Source organism: Mustela erminea, chromosome 8, assembly GCF_009829155.1.
Source record: "Mustela erminea isolate mMusErm1 chromosome 8, mMusErm1.Pri, whole genome shotgun sequence".
Taxonomy (NCBI): Eukaryota; Metazoa; Chordata; class Mammalia; order Carnivora; family Mustelidae; genus Mustela; species Mustela erminea.
In genome coordinates this window covers 15,628,727-15,648,134 of record NC_045621.1, presented here as the reverse complement: position 1 = coordinate 15,648,134, position 19,408 = coordinate 15,628,727, and the positions used below count along the sequence as shown (strand labels likewise).

At 41.1% G+C, this 19,408-nt stretch overlaps 1 long non-coding RNA gene across 2 annotated transcripts; it reads right to left on the bottom strand.

Moving 5' to 3' along the window:
* Positions 1-239: 239 nt before the first annotated feature.
* Positions 240-16,762, bottom strand: LOC116596981. Of its 2 annotated transcripts, none has more exons than XR_004288407.1 (4): positions 16,732-16,762; positions 13,489-13,666; positions 12,482-12,580; positions 240-471 (listed from the first exon to the last, which is right to left on the bottom strand). It is a non-coding gene; the product is annotated as an uncharacterized LOC116596981 (long non-coding RNA). The 2 variants fall into 2 exon arrangements; XR_004288409.1 differs by lacking the exon at positions 240-471 and adding an exon at positions 9,373-9,853.
* Between the last annotated feature and the right edge of the window lie 2,646 nt (positions 16,763-19,408).

The following is a 19,408-nucleotide window of genomic DNA, read 5'->3' as shown; positions in this document are numbered from 1 at the left end:
AACTGTATCATAGCTTGGTCTATTCTGATTAATATCCTTTCCTATTCTCTCAGAGAATATTAGGAATGTGGGAGAATTTTGAGATACTTCTCAAGTCTAGGGAAAAGGATAGTTTTGGAACATTGCCTAAGCTAATTTAGGATGAAGGCAGGCAGAGTTGTTTTTTTTTTTTTTATTTCACAGAAGAAATTATATATAAGATGAAATAAAATTTTAGAATTTCATGAGATGACATTTTATATACACTGAAAATTAAATCCAGTGATCTAAGTATTTCCAAACAAGTTTTGGAGAAAATCTATTTTGAGAAAAGTTGCACTCTGCCATTACTTTAAGTATTGGTTTCACCACTATATTTGATCTTCCTTGCTTCCTCAATAGAAGGTTTTCTTGACACTTAAAGTCCTCTTTCCTCTGAGCACAAATTCATCAGTTTTCCCAAGAAAAATCTTTGTGGTGTTCTTTCATCTCCTGGGTCAGAAAAGATATATATATATATATATATAGAGAGAGAGAGAGAGAGAGAGAGAGAGAATTGTTTTGAGCAAAAATGAACAACATAAGTTTCTTTAAACTACAAACATCTTTGAAATCTTTGACAATGCCGTAGACTGACTGACACTCCCACCTAAAATTCTGGACATTTTATTATTAAATGATATAAAGCCATTATACCATAGCAGAATTAACACCAGGCTTCTGGGCATAATAGATATAATATTAGATATTATATTTGTTTCTTTATCAATCTTTTTGTCATTTCTTGGTTGAAAACTAGAAGGAAGACTAATCATTGGAATGGTGCTACAGTCCTTGCCCTACAAAGATAACTGGAACAATGATTGTATACCCGTTGCTGCAATCCATATCACTCACACATTTTGCATTTGGCCTTTCCCCGATGAATAAAAACTGTATCTTTGTCCCTGTTAACCAGTTTGCTGATATAAGCCTCAACACATTCAAAATGGACTCCAAGTCCACTACTCATACTATGATCTTATAGCCAATATCACATGGGCAAGGAATAACTCTGCTAACCTTTGGAATAATTAATGATTTTCTTACTATGAAATTGAAGTGCAGATCAGAAACTGTTTGATCTAGCTCCAGCTGTTGGCTTGACACCTGCTTTCTAATCCCAGTAAGAACAAAAAAATGAGAAGAGGGCCTTGTTTTCCTCAAACTCAAATACTTGTTTTGTAATCCTTCTGCTTTCTCTATCAGTGCTCTTACCTGCATATGGATACCACCTCTTCTGGGAATTTAACCCATCTCACATTTTAACTCAAAAACAAGTTCCTAATGCAGACCCTATTGGCTGTCGACCAAACCTTCTTTCTTCCTCTCAGAGCCCTTATTTATTTATTTATGTATTTTCAGATTTTCTACCCATCCAAAGCACAGGGTTTCCCCTTTTGTTATCAAGCTTGCTATCTTTGTTGCTGATGTTGTCAGGCATTGATCTGCACCCTACACTTACACAAAGCCCTCCACTCTGGCAGAGAAGCGGCTGTTTTTCATAACCCCTCCCTGGTACAATAGTTGTCCGCCTTCTGGCACCTGCTGATCCCTCTGCATGGGATGATTTCCTTCCAGATAGTTCCATTACTTGCTTCCTCATTCTTCTAGGTCTTTGCTGAACTGTCACTTGCTCAATGAGGCCTTCCCTGACCACCTTATTCATTTCCTACCTCCAACCATGGAATCCCTGATTCTGACACTGTGCATTTTTTTCCTCATTTCTTTCTTTATGGTCTGTTTCCTCCACTTAGATACAAGCCCCATGGAGGCAATGGTTTTGTCTGGCTATTCGCTGTGATATCTCCAGCATCTAGAATAGTGCCTGGCATATAGTAATATGATTTGTGGAGTAAATGACTAAATTGAGCTGATTTTTGTGATTTTGCAATCACATGAGAAACTCCAAAGGGATAACACAACTTTGATGTGTGCTCTGAGAAGTGCGAAGGATCCAGGAAGGCAAGTCCAGTGCCAGGCCAAGCCATTTGGGGTCTGAAGCATAAGAAAAAATCAGGAATGCCAATCCTGTCTTTATTTAACATTTTGATATTTTATTTACTATGGATTTTTTGCAGAGGTTTTTTAAAATAAGATGTTAAGATACATCCTCCTAGTCCTGGCCATGTAAAAGTACACAGGACTCTTCAATTAATTACTGAGTATGTGTTAATTGACAGAGGGCCTGGAAGACCAACTGCATTTCTCTCCAAGATGTTCTGATCATACATTGTGTGAAGAAGGGAGACTCTAAGTATACTATTCTGAGGAGAACTCCAAGCACAGTGCTAGAGGAAGGGATTTCCTTACTAACAACAGGGATTTGTGCCAGGCCATTAGTGATGAAGATGATGACCACCATGATGATGGTATTTAAAGTGCCAGTGTATCTAATGAGGGAATTAGATTATGAAGTAAGAGCTTGAGGCAAAATTGACATCCCATCAAAATGTCCCTTATACCTTAGCGTTATGCTGGAGACTGAAAACCCACAATTCTGAGCCTACTGCATCTAGTTGTTCTGTCAACATTAGAGCAGATTGGTGTTTCCTCGTGTGTGCACCAGAGGAAGTAACTGGCTTACATTTAAAGGACATGGTGTATAACACACACAGACCTCGAAGCTCTCCTCAGGGCACAATGCAGTCACGCGGGAGCTGAGGCTGACAGAGGGACCCACAGACTCATAGCTCCCTTCTCACGCTGGCTCCAGGGTACATACTCACTTAGTGACAGTGCAAATTAAATTGATATTTTCTCTCTTTTCCTTCGTCTGTGGAGGACATATGCTGAGGTGAATCAGCTCAAGTTAAATACAAGATATAATTCTGCTATCTTGAGTTACTTACTATGTGCAAACATTGTGCTAATATGATTTAGTTTCCACAACAGCTGTCTGATGTAGGTACCCTTATTATGCTCCTTTTATAGATTCAAAATACTGAAGATCAGAACCATTTTTCCTAAAGTCACATAACTATGAAATCTTGGAACTGAAAATGCAAATAGGAATTCAAAATCCTTTCTCTTTACCACTCTATAATATTGTCAACCTTTGCTTTCTGGACTCTTCAGTCTAATATATCAGAAGAACTTGACCTTGGCCTCATTTGCTGTCATGCCATGTATCGCTTAATCTTATGTGACTTTTTTCTACATAGAGGATAGAAAGGACACCTGACCTGGAATATGCGTGACTAAAATTCTTCTTTTGGTTCTGCCATTTATAGTTTTAGGCAAGTCTCTTGGTTTCCCAAGACTGAATTAAGTCAGTTGTAAAAGGAAGGTTTTATATTTGATTAACTTACATGTCACCTATTTAACTTGAACTTTCTATGATTCCATTTCATCATCTAATGTACCCACATTAGATGATGAAATAATCTAATAATTATTACATTATTATAATCTAATAATTAGATTAGCTCTCACAAAACACCTGACTGGAGAGCGCTCATGACATCATTTTAGTGAGCAGTTACTGCTTTAAACCATTGTTCTAAAGCCAAGGTAAGAGTTAGAAGTGAGATAGGAAATAATTATAGAAGAAAAAGAATTTGAATGAAAATATTCAATAAAGATACTCCTTGTGGGCCTATGTGCTCCCAAAGCTGGGAAGACAGCATATAAACAAATCATTGCAACAGAGTGCAATCGAGGACAGTAATGGAAATATTTATAAAGAATTGAAGTAGTTTGAGGAAAGGAGGGATTAACTCTCTCCTGGGGCAGAGAAAGCCCAGAGAAAGTTTTTCAGGGTAGCATGTTGAAGAAATTTTGCAGTTGAATAAGACTTTTCTAAACCAAGGGAGTGAGGAGCTAGGATGGAGTCGGGAGAGGTAGATGTGAAGGTTATTCCAAGCGGGGGGAACCGTATGTGCATGGAGGTATGGGGAAGAGGACGTTAGTAGTTTTGTGTTTCTGGATCACAAAATATGAGGCTGTCTGAAGTGCAAGCTGAGAGTGAAGATGAAAATAAGGTGCGATCCTGTGCGCCTGCTCTAAGAGTTTGGATTTAGGGGGCACCTGGGTGGCTCAGTTGGTTAAACGACTGCCTTTGGCTCAGGTTTTAATCCCAGGGTTCTGGGATCGAGTCCCATAGGGGGAATCCTTGCTTATCAGGGAGACTGCTTCTCCTTGAGGGGACTGCTACTGAGCTAGCTGAATACAGGAAAATGACAATGTGATAGTTGTTTTTTCCGGTTTCTTTGGGACTGTGTCAGGCAAGCACCATTCATAGCAGAGTGCCAACCACACGCAAAGTTGTCCTTTTTCCACCAACAGCAGGCCACGGTCCAGATACCTCCATTCTCTTGTACCTCAGAGGGAGCTCCTGTTCCCCACCCAGGTAGTCTCCGGAAAGCTACAGTTAGAAGATGGCTCAGACCTCATGGCACAGGACCTGACTCTCTGTTACATTTCCACTTCTCTCAGAGAACCCGTTGGGTCCTTTTGAAAAAAACTTTGGTTCCTGAGAAAGGTTGGCTGATTCTGTCCTCTCCTGGGGGCATATCCTGATAGGTATGATCTGTTGGGTTGAAGGAAACTAATCAATTCAGTTTAACTTAATAAATAAAAATAAACACTTAAAATACATCACTGAAAGATGGAGTGGTGGCTCAGGGAACTTAAGTGTAGTCGGGGGTAAAGAAGGACTCTAACGGGGAACTGGAGACTTTGGACTTATGAGCGTGTTCTCTCTGTTAATCTCGTCTTTATGTCTTTTTCATTCTTCTGATTACTTTTCCTTTCTCTACAAACCAACCTTCTTGGCTGCCCAGTCCGTGTGGAGCACTTTAGTTCCCGACTCCATAGCTCGTAGATCGGCCACATTGAAGACTGCCTAAGGGCCAGTTGCAAATTCCCATAAGAGAGGATTTGATTGAGTTACCTTGGCTCAGGTGTTACTGCTGACCCAATTCACTGTCTCCAGGACAGGCGTGACCCTCCTAGCATAGCTGTCAGGATTCCATACCTGTGACTTCAAGAATCAGATGTGGAGTGTGAGAGGACTATCACAAAGTAAGGAAAATTAATTGAGAGCTGGGCAGATACCCTGAAAGTATATTCTATAAATATAAACACAATCACACTGACCACACACACACACATACACACAGACTCATGAACGGCATCCAAATGTTCACAGGATTTAAGAACTAGTTAAATAAAATTCTAATTACTTACCTTCTTTAGTCAGGGAAAAACACATTATTTTAAGTAAAATTTCATTATTATGGCCTGTTTATTTCTGTTGAGGAAGGAGTTGGATTCCATAACCCCCAGGTTTCTTCCAATGTTCCAATTCTTTGACTAAAGGCATGGGGGACTGTCAGGCACAAGGAATGTGAATTTCCATATATCTTGCTCTTTCCAGCAGGAACTTAACTAAGCTCAATAGACATTTTTCCACAGCTACCCTAACAGAAGATCTTACCTAAATTGACATTCAACTGCTCATTCACTAGTTATCCTAGATCCAGATAACATTTATTATTTGCAAAGACAAAACCCACCCTGAAATGACAGAAATATTTCTCCATTGACAATATTCACTAGAAAATGCTGTAGGCTTGAGTCGCAAGTCTCACTGTGGTATTAAAACAAAAACCACTATTAAACACTAAAAGTTAAAATGACAAAAAATTCAGTCTGTCAAGATAACTGCTTTTAAAGTGGCAATATGTGGAAGTCTGGGTCACATACAGGCTTTGACGTGTGTGTTAAAAAATCAATATTACTTATACACTTCAAATACTTGGGCATTAACTAGGGAGAGAAGGAACTGTTAAAGGATTCAGATATCTGCCCATACCATCCTTCTTATACTCTTAAATAATCTCATCCTTCAGTTACCTTCTTGCTAAAAGAAGACAAGGGGTTAATATACCCGCAGGTCCCAAGGTATATATGAATTCCCATGAAAACAGAAAAGAAAGGGAATAGACGATGTGCATTAACGCCATTTCAACCTCCTGCATAATTTAGGGCTCTCTGCAGGCCGATTTAGTTTAGATCAATGGTCCTTTATACGACTAAATTCACATATTCTTATCTTATAAATCTGCTTATTAATTTTCTTGCCAGAAAGCATTCTGCAGGTGATTTCTAGTCTGAGTTCTTCACATCGATGATAATGGTAGACATGTCATCGAAAATTCTTCTGATTTCCTTTAGTCTAACAGACCATTTCTTCCCATTGCCTATTTAGAAGCCCTCTAGCACGAGGGCAAAACAGTATTTTTAAATGGACAGAACAAAATCTTCATCCTATATTTATTTCCATTAGTAAGAAAAAAATATGCAAATCTTCTGCTGGAGTGCAGCTGAGGGATGCATAGGCAGTTGATGAAAAGACATTCATTTGAAACACAATTTCTCTGCAGTTGTCGGCTCCTCCTCCCCATCCTCTTCCCTAACTGTCTGGACTAGGTGGGGGAGAGGTTACTGAGCTATGAACGCATTCCCCATATTGGATAGCAGCTAATGTACTGTGTATTCAAATGAGACTGTTTAAAGCAGAGCTGACTTGAACACAGATGCAAATCGCGGTGGCAGGAGCACTTTCTGCTGCCCTTTGTCCCCTCTGTCTGTGTCCTTAAGCACACAGTCAAGGACTCCTAGCTGAGATGCTTAGCCTTCTGAGAAAGTAAACAATCTTGCCCTCCCCCGCTTAATACAGACTCGGTCACGATGTGTCCTGCCTACTGAAAATGTGGTGGCAGGATTGTCCTCATCGGACTCGGGCTGTGGTTGGGGGATGGTCCCTGCAGGACTGACCAGACGCAGAAAAGCAAGGAAAGCAAACACTCTGCTATGGAGTAGAGAAGCACTGGCAAGAAAGGAAAGAAAGGTGGTAAGGAGAGAGATCTGAAAGTCATTAGAGATCAAGGAAAAAAGAAAAAGTGGGAAGAAAGAAGACTCCCTTGAACACGAATAAAATGTTGCATGGTTCCTACAGCTAGCCATAATTCATTTCTCTGCTCCTTACCACCCACTGCGGGACTGAAAGGCAAGGCCCACACCCCAGTGAAAAGGACCCTTTCCCACTTGGGATGCTCTGAGACACGAATCAAACAAGATAATTTGCCTTGACCTCTTCCTCTTCACAAAAGGTGGTTTATTTTTATTTCGGTGATATATTGGGCTTCAGTGTGGCTTCTGAGGGGAAAAATGCTGTGTCCACTCAGCTCACTCTCTACTAATTCCTTCATTTCTGAAAAAAAATTCCTGCCTAGCAAGTCTTCTCCATCATATGTGGTATCCCCATTTGACAAGGAAGAGATGAGCCTGCGCACACTCACCAGAACCGCACACCAGCAATCAGGGTGAAGCCAAATGAAAGTGTCTGATTCCAAATACTCCCTTGGTCTCTTGTCTTTTCTGCCCCCTCCTCTGCTTATCCCCTCTCTCACATAGGTCAAAAATTCACTGGCAGAGTGATGCTTGGCACTGAGAGAAAATTATCCTGGTCATTTGGCTGGAAACTGAGCCCTAAACATCTATTTCAGGGGGCAGTGGGAACTGTCTCTGTGTACTCTATTAGTAACTGAACCAATGTCAGAATAAAAAACCATGTGATCTCCTTAAAAAATTGCTGAAAATAATTCAGTGGGCTAATTTAAATATATGAGCTAATTATCTGTTGCATGTGAGTTAAAAATATGGAAAGTTTCACAAAGCATATTGACTAAAGAAAAAAAATAACCTTCCTTCCACTAATGAAATGTCAACACCAATGGCAGGATCCCATCATATTCTTTTCAGTTTTCACAATTCTGTTTATTATTCATAAGAGAGCTTCCTATTTCATAATTCTGAAATGAGAACTGTCCTCCTCTGGGTGGACATGAAAAGCAAAATTTTGGAAGGATGGGCCCCCCGCCCCCCGCCCCTGCCCCTGCCAGGGCTTCAACTGTTGTGCTCAGTGTTTTGCAATGTGGAATGAACATGCAGTGTGATATCGGCTCACAGGGCATGCGTATAGAGTCAGTATATACTGAGCGTGCAAAACACATGGTCATCATGGGATTTAGCAAGATCCCTGTTTCTTATCCAGCGAGTTTCGGTCATGTTGTCAGGTCCATCTCAGAAAGGGAAACTGCTGTCATGATAGTATAGAGTCTTGGAAGGAGCGCCAAGCTGGCCCTAGCTTCCTTATTTTGCCATTGCTGGTGGCTACTAACCATATTTCCTTCTCTGGGCAGAACTAGACTTCATTGAAAAAGAAGTGACTTCTTATGACTTGTGGTGAGTTAGAGAGTGTATTTTTTATGCCTGTGAAGGAAATGATCTGCCGTCCTCCATGCCTTGTGGCATCAATGCCACTGCAATTATTTTATCCAGTGGAAAACCAGAAGAGCAAAATACCCACCAACACACTGCATCAACAGAAATCAAAAGAATGTGTATTTCTAGTCCGGGTGGCAGACACAAGGGAGGGCAATGTAATTTAAAAGACAAGTCGTGGGGCACCTGGGTGGCTCAGTGGGTTAAGCCTCTGCCTTCTGCTCAGGCCATGATCTCAGGATCCTGGGATCGAGTCCCGCATTGGGCTCTCTGCTCAGCGGGGAGCTTGTTCCACATCCCCCCACCCCAGCCTGCCTCTCTGCCTACTTGTGATCTCTCTCTGTCAAATAAATAAATAAAATCTTTAAAAAATAAATAAATAAAAGACAAGTCGCTGACCACCAACTGAAGGGAGCAGATGCACCCCATCTCCTTCAGAGAACTCCAGTTGTAGCTAATTTCAGTGTCAGCAATGGGCAGAAATCACCACCAGCCTGCTCAGCCAAAGATAAGTGATGCCTGTCAGGTGGTACCAAGCCTTTGTTTTTGGAACCCAAGAGGAAACGTGGTGAGAGAGAGGTGGATTTTCACAGGCAACATGTAGGGGTGAACAGATTTGCTAGCTGCCTTTAGCCAAATGAGGCTTTCTACTGAGTCAGAAGATGTAGCCGGTTCCCAGGGGGCTTACATACATGGAAGGGAAGCAGCAGTGGGTTCAAGAACATGGGTCTGAACGATTTTGATAGGCTCTGTGTGTCTCCAGACAATGTAGTTTTTTCCCACTTTTCAATTAATCACCTCTTCCCAGAATCTTTCTTGGGTGAACAAAGAATGCAACAAGATATTTTGTAGGGTGGCCAGGAGATCACAGGTCAGGTACAGAAATAATGTTGAAAAGTAATTAATTAGCTGACATGCTTCAGAAAACTCTCTTTGGGAAAAGTCTCCTGCTACACTCCAAAAAGCCGAAGGGAAGGAGAAAGAGACGGGAAAGAACACATAAGGAAATAGGGGGAAGATTTACAAAAGGAAGAAAAAAATCAGATTCCTTTTATTTCCCCTTTCAGAAGCATTTTAAATAACATTTTCTTTCAACCTGCCCCACAATACTCCTCTTCTGTCAGTGTTATCAAGCTGGTTTTTCTCCCCCCAGTGAATAAACAGCAAACTGCTTCTTCCGGAGTAAATTGTATTGACTGCATACACAATTAGCCATAGTCTTACATGTCTTTGGAGTTGTTTTCATTCACAGTCTGCTTGTGTGGAGGAACTTGGGGATACACAAATGATCAAAACTCAGCAAAAGTTTCCCTATCCTCTACTCAAGAAATTCAGTCTGCTTCCAAGGTATCGAAGAGGTCTTACCCCCTCCATGAACAATGAAATCCAAAAGCCAAAGAACAGATTATCTATCTGACTTACTAAGACTTTCCTTTCATTCTGGGGTCTACTATATCGTGATGGCCAAGGAAAAGGATGTATACGTCGGTGTGGATCTTTCCACAGCTCCTCCTGTTTGTGTGTCTTGAAGGTGGCCACGTGGCTAGGGAATGGAGTGAGGTTTAGGGGAGTCAGGTGCTATAGTCTTTCACTTAATATTAATTCTTAAACAATGAAATGGCAGTTATGGAGGTATCCTGTGGCATTTCTGTTATGTGACTTCTGGCCCATGCAGAAGACAGGATAGTTAGCAAAATCATTGCTGACAAAACCTCAAAAATGAGAAGATGATTACTCATGGTTAGAAATGGATTAATATTGGGGCACCTGAGTGCCTCAGTGGGTTAAAGCCTCTGCCTTCAGCTTGGGTCGTGATCCCAGGGTCTTGGGATCGAACCCCACATCAGGCTCTCTGCTCAGCCTCTCTCTGTCTGCCTGCCTCTCTGCCTACTTGTGATCTCTGTCTTTCAAATAAATAGATAAAATCTTAAAAAAAAAAAAGAAATGGATTAATATATTTGACTGCTACCTTGATGGATAGAATGAAAATAATTACGGGTGGTTTAAGGATTTCACAGCTGGAAGAAACAGAGATCCAGGGTTAAGCTTGAAGAATAAGTCAAATCTAAGTGATTCTCAGATGTAAGAAATCAAATATTTAAAGAGGGCATAATATTTCAGCTCTAGTATGGGGTCCTGGATTTAGGTTCAAGTAACAGTAATAACAGCAACACTAACATAGCATTGAGGATGACCCACATACTTTATGTATATTTAATTACCTATTCCCTACAATGACCCTATGAAGAAAGTAACAGAGTTGTTCCCATTTTACAAATGAGATAACTGTGGCTCAGAGAGTTTAAGTAAGTTGAGTTTTACAGCTAGGGCGTAGGAGAGACAGACTCGAACCCAGGCAGGTTGGCTCCAGAGCCCATTACTGAGCGGCCGCGAGGAACCAACCCAGATCGTCCTATCAAGGGGATTTCCCCCTCATCTTCAATTACGTTTAGCGCTTATCATTTGCTGCGTTGAGAAGATAGTTGTGACACTTTTACTGCCAAATTTTGAATATTCAATGACAGGAACATGTTATCAAATAAAACGTTAAAAAGATGATCTTTTAAAATCCTCAGTGGAACTTCTCGTTCTCTGGGTACCAACTCCCAAGTTTCTTGTTACTCCAAGCCGGCTTAGAGTGACGGCAAGCTGGTACATTTCAGACTGCTCTCAGAGGAAAGACAGTCTGGAATCGACACTCATAATGCCCCATTCCTCTTCTTTAGAGCGGTTATCACAACTGCAGTGAACGAATGATTTGTTTTGCCATTTGTTCGTTTACCTCCCTCTCCAAGCTTACCACTGTATTTCCCACGCACAGCCTGGTGCCTGGCACACCTGCTCGAGAAGTATCTATTGAACAAATGAGTGAGTAAATGAACAAATGACTCCAGCTCAGCAGCAGCTTCCTGGGTTCACCAGAGTCAATTTTCTTCTCTCTAGTAGTTATTACCCTACAGAAATGGGGGCAACATATGGAATTTTTACCCTGTGCTCTTACTTGGCAATTCATCAAGGAATTTTCCTGTTCACCGGTGGATTCATAGGCTTGCTTTGTTTAAGAGGGATTTCTGTGTATTACACAGGGGATTTTTTTTTTTTTCCTAAGGATGTGATTATTCCTGGCTTGATCCTGCTGCTGTGATACGGCCACGTTTGGCACAGAGCTCACGTGGCATGGGATTAGGCTGTCCTCATTGTGTGAAGTGACTTGGACACGTTGCTGTGCTTATTAGCGTGGGGTATTGTGGATCACTTTACAAAGGCAACAGCTGCAGCCATTACTCCAACAGTGATGTCATAATTTGCTACGTGCCACACCTCTGCACGACACATGCAGCAAAAACATTTATTCTTCTCATCTGTCAATATATTTGTGCCTCTCATCTCTCTCTTTCTCGCTCTCTCTCTCCCTTTTTTTTTTTTTTTGCTTCTTTTCAGAAGTGGCAGAATGCCTCAAATATCCCAAACAATTGGCTTCTCCACAGAAATATTCTTAAGACAGCTGCTTTCTTACGGCACATTTTTGAACGATTATATATAAAATATATACATTTGCTTGATAAGAAATAGGCTTTTTGAAATGCAGGGCCAGTTTCAAAACATATAATGATATTCAATTAACCAAATACGGTCTATACCTTCGTGGTGTGGGCTAGGACACACATTCTGTTTGACTCTTGAGGAAGCCAAGACTTTCATGGGATTAACCAGGCTGAAAGATCTTGAATCCTTAAAACAGGCTAGAGGAGGGCACTTTTCATAATGTGTCCTCCCAACCCCTCCCCCAAATGATACGGGATCTGAGAGGGTGCGAGATAATCCCCCAATTATGTTCCGGAGGAAACTGAGCTGAAATGGTTTATCTTAAGTCACATAGTTAATCAACAGTAGAGCAGGATTAAGCTCAGGGTTCCTGGATCACAGCCATGTGCATATTATATTTCTTTCAAGTCATTAGTATATGAGTCAACTTGACAATCATTGGTGTGACCAGGGTTGAAACATTAGGTTTAGGTGCCCCAAGTTAGGCGTGACATGAGTATACGGCTGGTGGACAGCGGCAAGTTTTCCTGAAGACTCCATTTCTTCCCTGAGAAGTGTGATGCTCTGGCCCTGTGGGCTGGGTGCCTTCCCCTATTTACACAGCCAGAAAGCATTCAAGACTTACTTTGAACATGGCCAGCAAGCTTTTCTTCATATAAGCCCTTCCAGCTGCCAGAAGGTGGGCAACCTCAGGTAGGACCCCCCATCCTGATAAAAGTGGGATCTATTGAGTGCCCAGGGAGAGGAGACCATGGCTCAAAGAGGCCAGCCAAAGCAGTGGGGAGGTAGAAGATGATGAAACAAATGAGAAACAAAATTTAGTGAGGCACCTGGGTGGCTCTGTCAGTTAAGCATCTGACTCTCTATTTCGGCTCAGGTCATCATCTTCGGGTGATGAGAGGGACCCCTGCATCTGGCTGTGTGCTGTGTGGGGAGTCTGCTAGAGATTCTTTCCCTCTGCCTCTCCCCTTACTCTCTCGTTCTCTCTCTCAAATAAATAAATAAATAAATCTTTAAAAAAACAAGACAAAACAACCCCTCCCCCCCAGCAGTATTTACTGAGTTCCAGCAATGTGCCATGCATAATGTCAGGTGTTATTTTCTTTTCACTACTGAGGCAAGGAGACTTTGAGAGGTTGCATGACATGCCCACTTCCTGGTAAAAGCAACACAGCTTTGAACCTCAGTTTGTCTAATGCCAGTGTTCTTGACCAGGGCATCACTTAGGGCTGTGCCCTCTGTGTCCTGATGTAGAGATGCCAGGCAGAGGAAGGGAATGGAAGATGAAATCCAGCTAAAGACCCTCTTTGCTACAGTAACCATCTGGAGGCAGAGGCACGTTTTGCTAGCAGCAGCTCCTCCGTGACTTTCATTTTACTCTATTAGCCCCACGGACTGGGTATCTGAAGAGTGCGGGACAAGGATCCAAAAGCTGACTGTGACAACGACGGCCCCAGATAAATAAGAGGTTGCCTCGATACTCTGGGGAGGTTTTAACTTGCTGCTTCTATTGTTCCTTGTTTTCTCCTGGGTGTGGGTGGCCCGGGGACAGCGAGGAGGTTGATCATAGTGGAAGAAGGTCCAGATCTTTCACATTAATCCTGGTCCTAATGGAAACAAGATCTCACATACCTGAAGTTGCTGGAGAATGTTTTTGCTGAGTTCTGTTAGCCCTTTGTTTTTAACACAAAACGTTCGGTGAAGTTTGGGGCTGAAAGAAGTAGGTAGAGAGGCCTCGATCAAAATTGGTTTCAGCCACCAAGTAAGACCATCTGGACTTCTGCTCCTGAGTAGAAGCAGCGTCTGACATCTGAAAAAGAAATGGAGGCTTTGCCCCAGGGTGACCAGGTTAAGTCATCTTTAAAAAGTGATTTGTATGCAAGGTCCAAAGCAGACTCCAGAGCTACTTGGAGATATGACGATTCCATCCCGACTGGCTTAAAAAACGGGGAAATTTATTATCTCATGTAAAAGGAAGTTCAGAAAGAGGGAAGACTTTATTGATTCCACACCTCAAAGATACATTCAGACCTAGGTTTTATTGGTTTTCCTCTTTGCTATCAATCGTATCAGCTTTATTCTAAAGCTGGTTCCCCACATGGTCACATGATGGATGCCAACAGCAACTGTTACAGCATACTCTTGTGTTTATTTCCAGTTGGATGAGATAGATTGAATTTTTACTTCCAGAAATCCCAAGCAAGCTTCTCTTTGCATTCTGCCAGCTTAAATTGACTTCGTTCTCCCATCTCTGAACCAAACCCTGGCAAGAGGGGTGGGACCACCTGGTTTGGCTTAGACGAATTATCTGGGGTAGGATGCGTGTTGGAAAGTCTTCCAGTTCTCCTCCAAAATGTCACTATACCCTGAAATCCTCCACTGACAAGAATATCAGTCAGGCTTCAATCAGAGAAACAAAACTGCCATGAGTGGCACAGAATAAAGGATTTACTATAGAGATTAGATCCGATGCAGTTGTGGGTGCTGGTGAGGTGGTCTGTGTAGGTTGTTGTTTCTGGGTCTCATGTTGACCCAAAGTCACCATAGGTCAGATAGATTAGCAGTTGGGAAGAAAAGCTGGTGCCCTTCAACATAAGACTCAGGGAAGGGAACAGAGGACATCTGGCAGGTACTAGAGGGGCTGCAGGTCTGCCACCCGTGCCAACATGGTGAGCCGACAGACCAGTGACAATGTACATGGGTGGCCACGGAGCCCGGTGCTCTCCATCAACTGCAGAATATAACCAAACATATGAGGCTTCAGTCCACCGCCCAAATCTTATACAAAATGTCTCTTGTAATCAATGCTAACCTTCAACCATACAACAGGGGGAATTCTGGAGGGAATTTGCTCCAGCTTAATAGCACAAAGCAACCACAGTAAGAATAATCGAGTGCAGTGATTTTCAATCAGGGGTTATTTTGCCTCCCAAGGGACATTTGGGGATGTCTGGAGACATTTTTTTGGTTGTTGCAACCGGGAGGAAGCTACTGGCATCTAGTGGGTAAAAGCCAGAGATGCTGCTAAATATCCTACAATGCACAGGGCAGCCCCATCACAGCAAAGATTTGTCTGGTTCAAAACGTCAGTAGTGCCAACGTTGAAAAACCCTGATTTGGGTGACCACCAGTTGTAAACAAGTTATGATCAAACTCTCTCCATTTCAAGCTCATAGAGCAGGAAGAAGAAACTACTTAGGTTTATTTGGGGGTGGAAATTACTGGCATAGGCCTACATTTGAGAATAAAGTACACTCCCAGGACATTTGGCACCTGCCACACATAGCTATTATTAGAAGGCCTTTACCTTAAAAATTAAAAAAAAAAAAAAAAGTAACAGAATTTTATCTCCAACGTGGTTGCAAGCCCATAAAGAATATGAGCCCTCCCTTTCCCCTATACTGACTTGTACGTAAGTTTCTTGACTGATTTTACTAGAGTGTAAGAGCTGCAGCGTTTATATGCAACCGCATTTATGCGTAAGAGCTACCTGTAGATAGAAATTATATACTGTGTTGCAGATGGGCTCTCAGGCCTCTTGGGACATGGCTTACTGGTACAACATGGTTGCTTATTGTAGGAGGAATTTTATTGTGTTGAAAAGGGTTGGAAGACCAGGATTGGTATTTCCAATTAAATTCTCAGGAAAAGTTTTCTCTGATGATTTAGTGGGTCACCATTCATGTCAGATGCCACTTGACTGATGGGATGGAAGTTGTTGGAAAGAAATCTAAGCCAAGAAGGGTAGTGTGTCCTTTCAAAGCTTCCATTTTCTCTTAGATTGTTGGTACTTCCATGAATTCTGTGGTATGGATTCTGTCAACCCAGGAGGCAATAGGAAATAGACACTGGTTGAAGGCAAGCTGCTTATGGATCTGATGCTGTAACTCACTGGCACTTTCACAATGTAAGAGGAAAGTATCGACTAAATGGTCACCAATCCTCACCAGACTACCATGGTTGCAGATTTCATCCTAAGGATGTAGGGTTCTGGTGAGCCTCAGGAGTGTAAGGAAGAAAACCAATGAGAAAACCTGAATATATCCTCTACTTTGCTAACACCAGGTGAAATGTGGAGATCCATTCTAGTACATTCTAAAGAAAATGTAAATATATATGCATAATATAAAGGATAAATGTGGAATTGACAGGTGAGTGAGGCACTGATTCACTGTGTCTATACGAGCTGTATATCTTTTTAATGAGGTATAATTGACATACAACATTATCTTATCTTAGTTGTAGGTATACCATGTGACTCAGTATTTGTATAAATTGACAAATGATCGCCACAAGAGTCCTTAATGTCCAACACCATATATATTGAGAGAGAGAATAAAAACCATTTTCTCAACTTGTTTTTATAATGAAACTCTTGCTTCAAAGAATTCCTATTACGTATTTCAAAACATGGTGTGGGAAATGCTGTACCCTGTTGCTTCCTTTGATTTAAAGTAATGTCTCTTAAGGTTTTTGGGCTAATAATGTTGGGGTTTTTTTTTGTTGTTGTTGTTCTGAATGCCAAGAGTTTTAATTTATTATAAACTTTATGTGTATAATTTTCATAAGATTTTTTTTCACATCTTAATTTTTTTGTTTTCAGTGTTCCAAGATTCATTGTTTATGCACCACACCCAGTACTCCATGCAATACATGTCCTCCATAATACCCACCACCAGGCTCACCTAACCCTCCACCCCCTCCCCTCCAAAACCCTCAGTTGGTTTCTCAGAGTTCACAGTCTCTCATGCTTCATCTCGCCCTCCAGTTTACTCCAGTTTACTTTTCCTTTCCTTCTTCTAATGTCCTCCATGTTATTTCTTATGTTACACAAGTAAGTGAAACCCTATAATTGACTTTCTCTGCTTGACTTACTTCACTCAGCATAATCTCCTCCAGTCCTGTCCATGTTGATACAAAAGTTGGGTATTCATTCTTTCTGATGGCTTTAATAATCTTTTCTGATTATAAAGATAATGCACATTCACTTAAAAAATGAAAAAAAGAAAAGAAAAAGGAATGAAGAACAATACAAAAATCAGTAATAGTATTTCTACACAGAAATAACCACTATGAATATTTTAGTATATGTCCTTTGTCTTCCTTTCTCATTTCTTTTCTCTCATACTCTCCATTTCCATACACCTAAACATTAAGCGCAAACCTGGAATAATATTTTATATACTGTTTTATAACTTGGTTTGTTTAACCATACATAGTAAAAGTTTTTCTGGGTCAATAGATAAAAATCTAATTTTCCATTATTAATGGTTAGATGAGATGTAATTAATAAAATGAACCATACTTGATTGGACTAATTTTCCACAAATGAAATTTAGGGTTTCTTTAAAAAAATAGAATCTCCACTGAATACTCTTTTTCCCACTGAATATTCTTAATATACAAATCTTTGCATCATTGAACACTTGAATATTTCTTTCCTTAGGAAAAATTTCTATAAGTAGACTTATTGGCTCAAAGGGCATTCATATTTGAAGGCTTTAGATATTCATTTTGGAGCTAATATTTTCTTAGCAATATTATATGCTTAATTCTGGGGGAGGGGTCGTACATGAATTGCAATCATGAGTTTTATTGGATACAAGGGGCCCCGCTCGGTGCTTTTTTTCCAAAGAGCAAACGTGCCTGCTAGCAGTAAATATGAAACAAAACCTCAGTTCTGCAATCTGGCACGCAATTGTTCATTTCTTCAACAGAGCAAGGGGAAAAAAAGTGGTTTTGATAGTGTAACAAACACATTGATCTATTGAAGTACTACCACAGACATATTTAATTTCTGTGAAAATAATTGGGTCTGTGGGAATAATTATAGCTATCAAATTGTTTCTTCCAAAAAAGAAAGGAAAGGGGGTTTAAACCATTAACAATCAGAGTCATAGCTCTTTTGATCCTCAGGAAAAGAAGCATGAAAGTTGCCCTCAAGTGGGAGGGTAGGCAGGGAGAAAGAAAGGGAAGGGGTAGTCTTTATGGTTCCACCTTCCCCCAGCACACAAAGGGTTGGCAATATCTCAAGTTCCATTTATCTGTCAGCTGCCATAGCTCTCGGCCTTGGATGAGGGGCTATGGGGGCATAGGTGGGGGTAGCTGCTGAGAGAAGAGGCAGCTTATGGTTTTGTATCTTCTATATTGCAAGGGCAAAAGCCATGTGACCCTTGGTTATAAGGCTGGTTAAGGCATTTTCACATGTTCTCTTAATCATCACAGCTATAGAGTGAAGTTTGTACCATTATATCCATTTTACAGAAGAAAAATGAGGATCAAAGAACTTAGAGGTGGAAGTGGTTTGCTGTTGTAAGAGAGTGGGAAATGGAGTTGGAACCCTGACACTGCAACTCCAGACATATAATTTTCTAGTAACTTACCTGTTCCATATTATTTTTCCTGTTACTCACTAATGATTCCCATGTACCAAGTACTTTCACATAAATAATCACATATATTTAACCCTCAGAAAAGTCCTCTGAAATAGATTTTATAATCTATATGAGTTTGCTAAAGCTGCTATAACAAAGTACCACATGCCGAGTAGCTTAACAATAGAAATATTTTACAGTTCTGAAGGCTAAAAGTCCTAGATCATGGTGTGGACAAGACCATGCTCCCTCTGAAGGCTCTAGGGAAGATAGTTCTGGGTCTCTCACCTATTACCTATTTGGTAAAACTTACGGGTAGTTTCTTGACTTGTGGTAGCCTGTCCCCTGTCTTCTCATGGTATTCTGCTTATGTGTGCGCATCTCCAACTTTCTTTTTTTTATAAGGACACCAGTCATGTAGGATTAGGGGCTCACCCTACTCCAGTATGACCTCGTCTTAACTACTTAAAGCTGCAACAACCCTATTTCCAAATAAAATCATATTCTGAGGTACTGGAGGTTAGATCTTCAACATATGAATTTGGTGGGGGACACAATTCAACCCATAACAGCATGTCCATTTTTCATGTGACAAAACTAGTTGATCTAAATTTGCTGAGCATGGAAATGTCAGGGCCAGGATTTGGAGTCAGCTTTTCTGAAGAGGAGCCCACAGCATTTTGCTATTATAGTTCTCTTCCTCACAGATAAATATGGATTAGATCAGAGCCAATGTGACTGAGACATAAACAATTGTCATGCAAATCGTACATTAGAAATGCAAATAAAATGTAATTACAAAGATGATTTAATCCCAGGCCAGCCTACTTGATGGACTTAAAAGGGCAAAAGTCACAGGAGATTCTTGATTTGGAGTATATAAGGCTTGCAGACCCACAAGTCTGCTGAGCAGGAAGATTAGATGATTCAAAGCTGGGAAGCGTATAAACTGATTGTCTGGCCAACAGGTGAAAAGGAGAAAACTGGGGACAGGGTACTAAGTTGGGTGCAGAGAACGCACCTGTGAGGCCAAGTATCCCAAGGTGGATGATACCCTGAGACTCAGTAATCCTAAGAAAGGCACTGTTACTGTAGGCCAGTTACTAGATTACTAGAGGGTAGAATGACCAGTGCCTTAGTGGCCGGGGGCTGAGAGGTTACCCAGAATGGGATTTTTA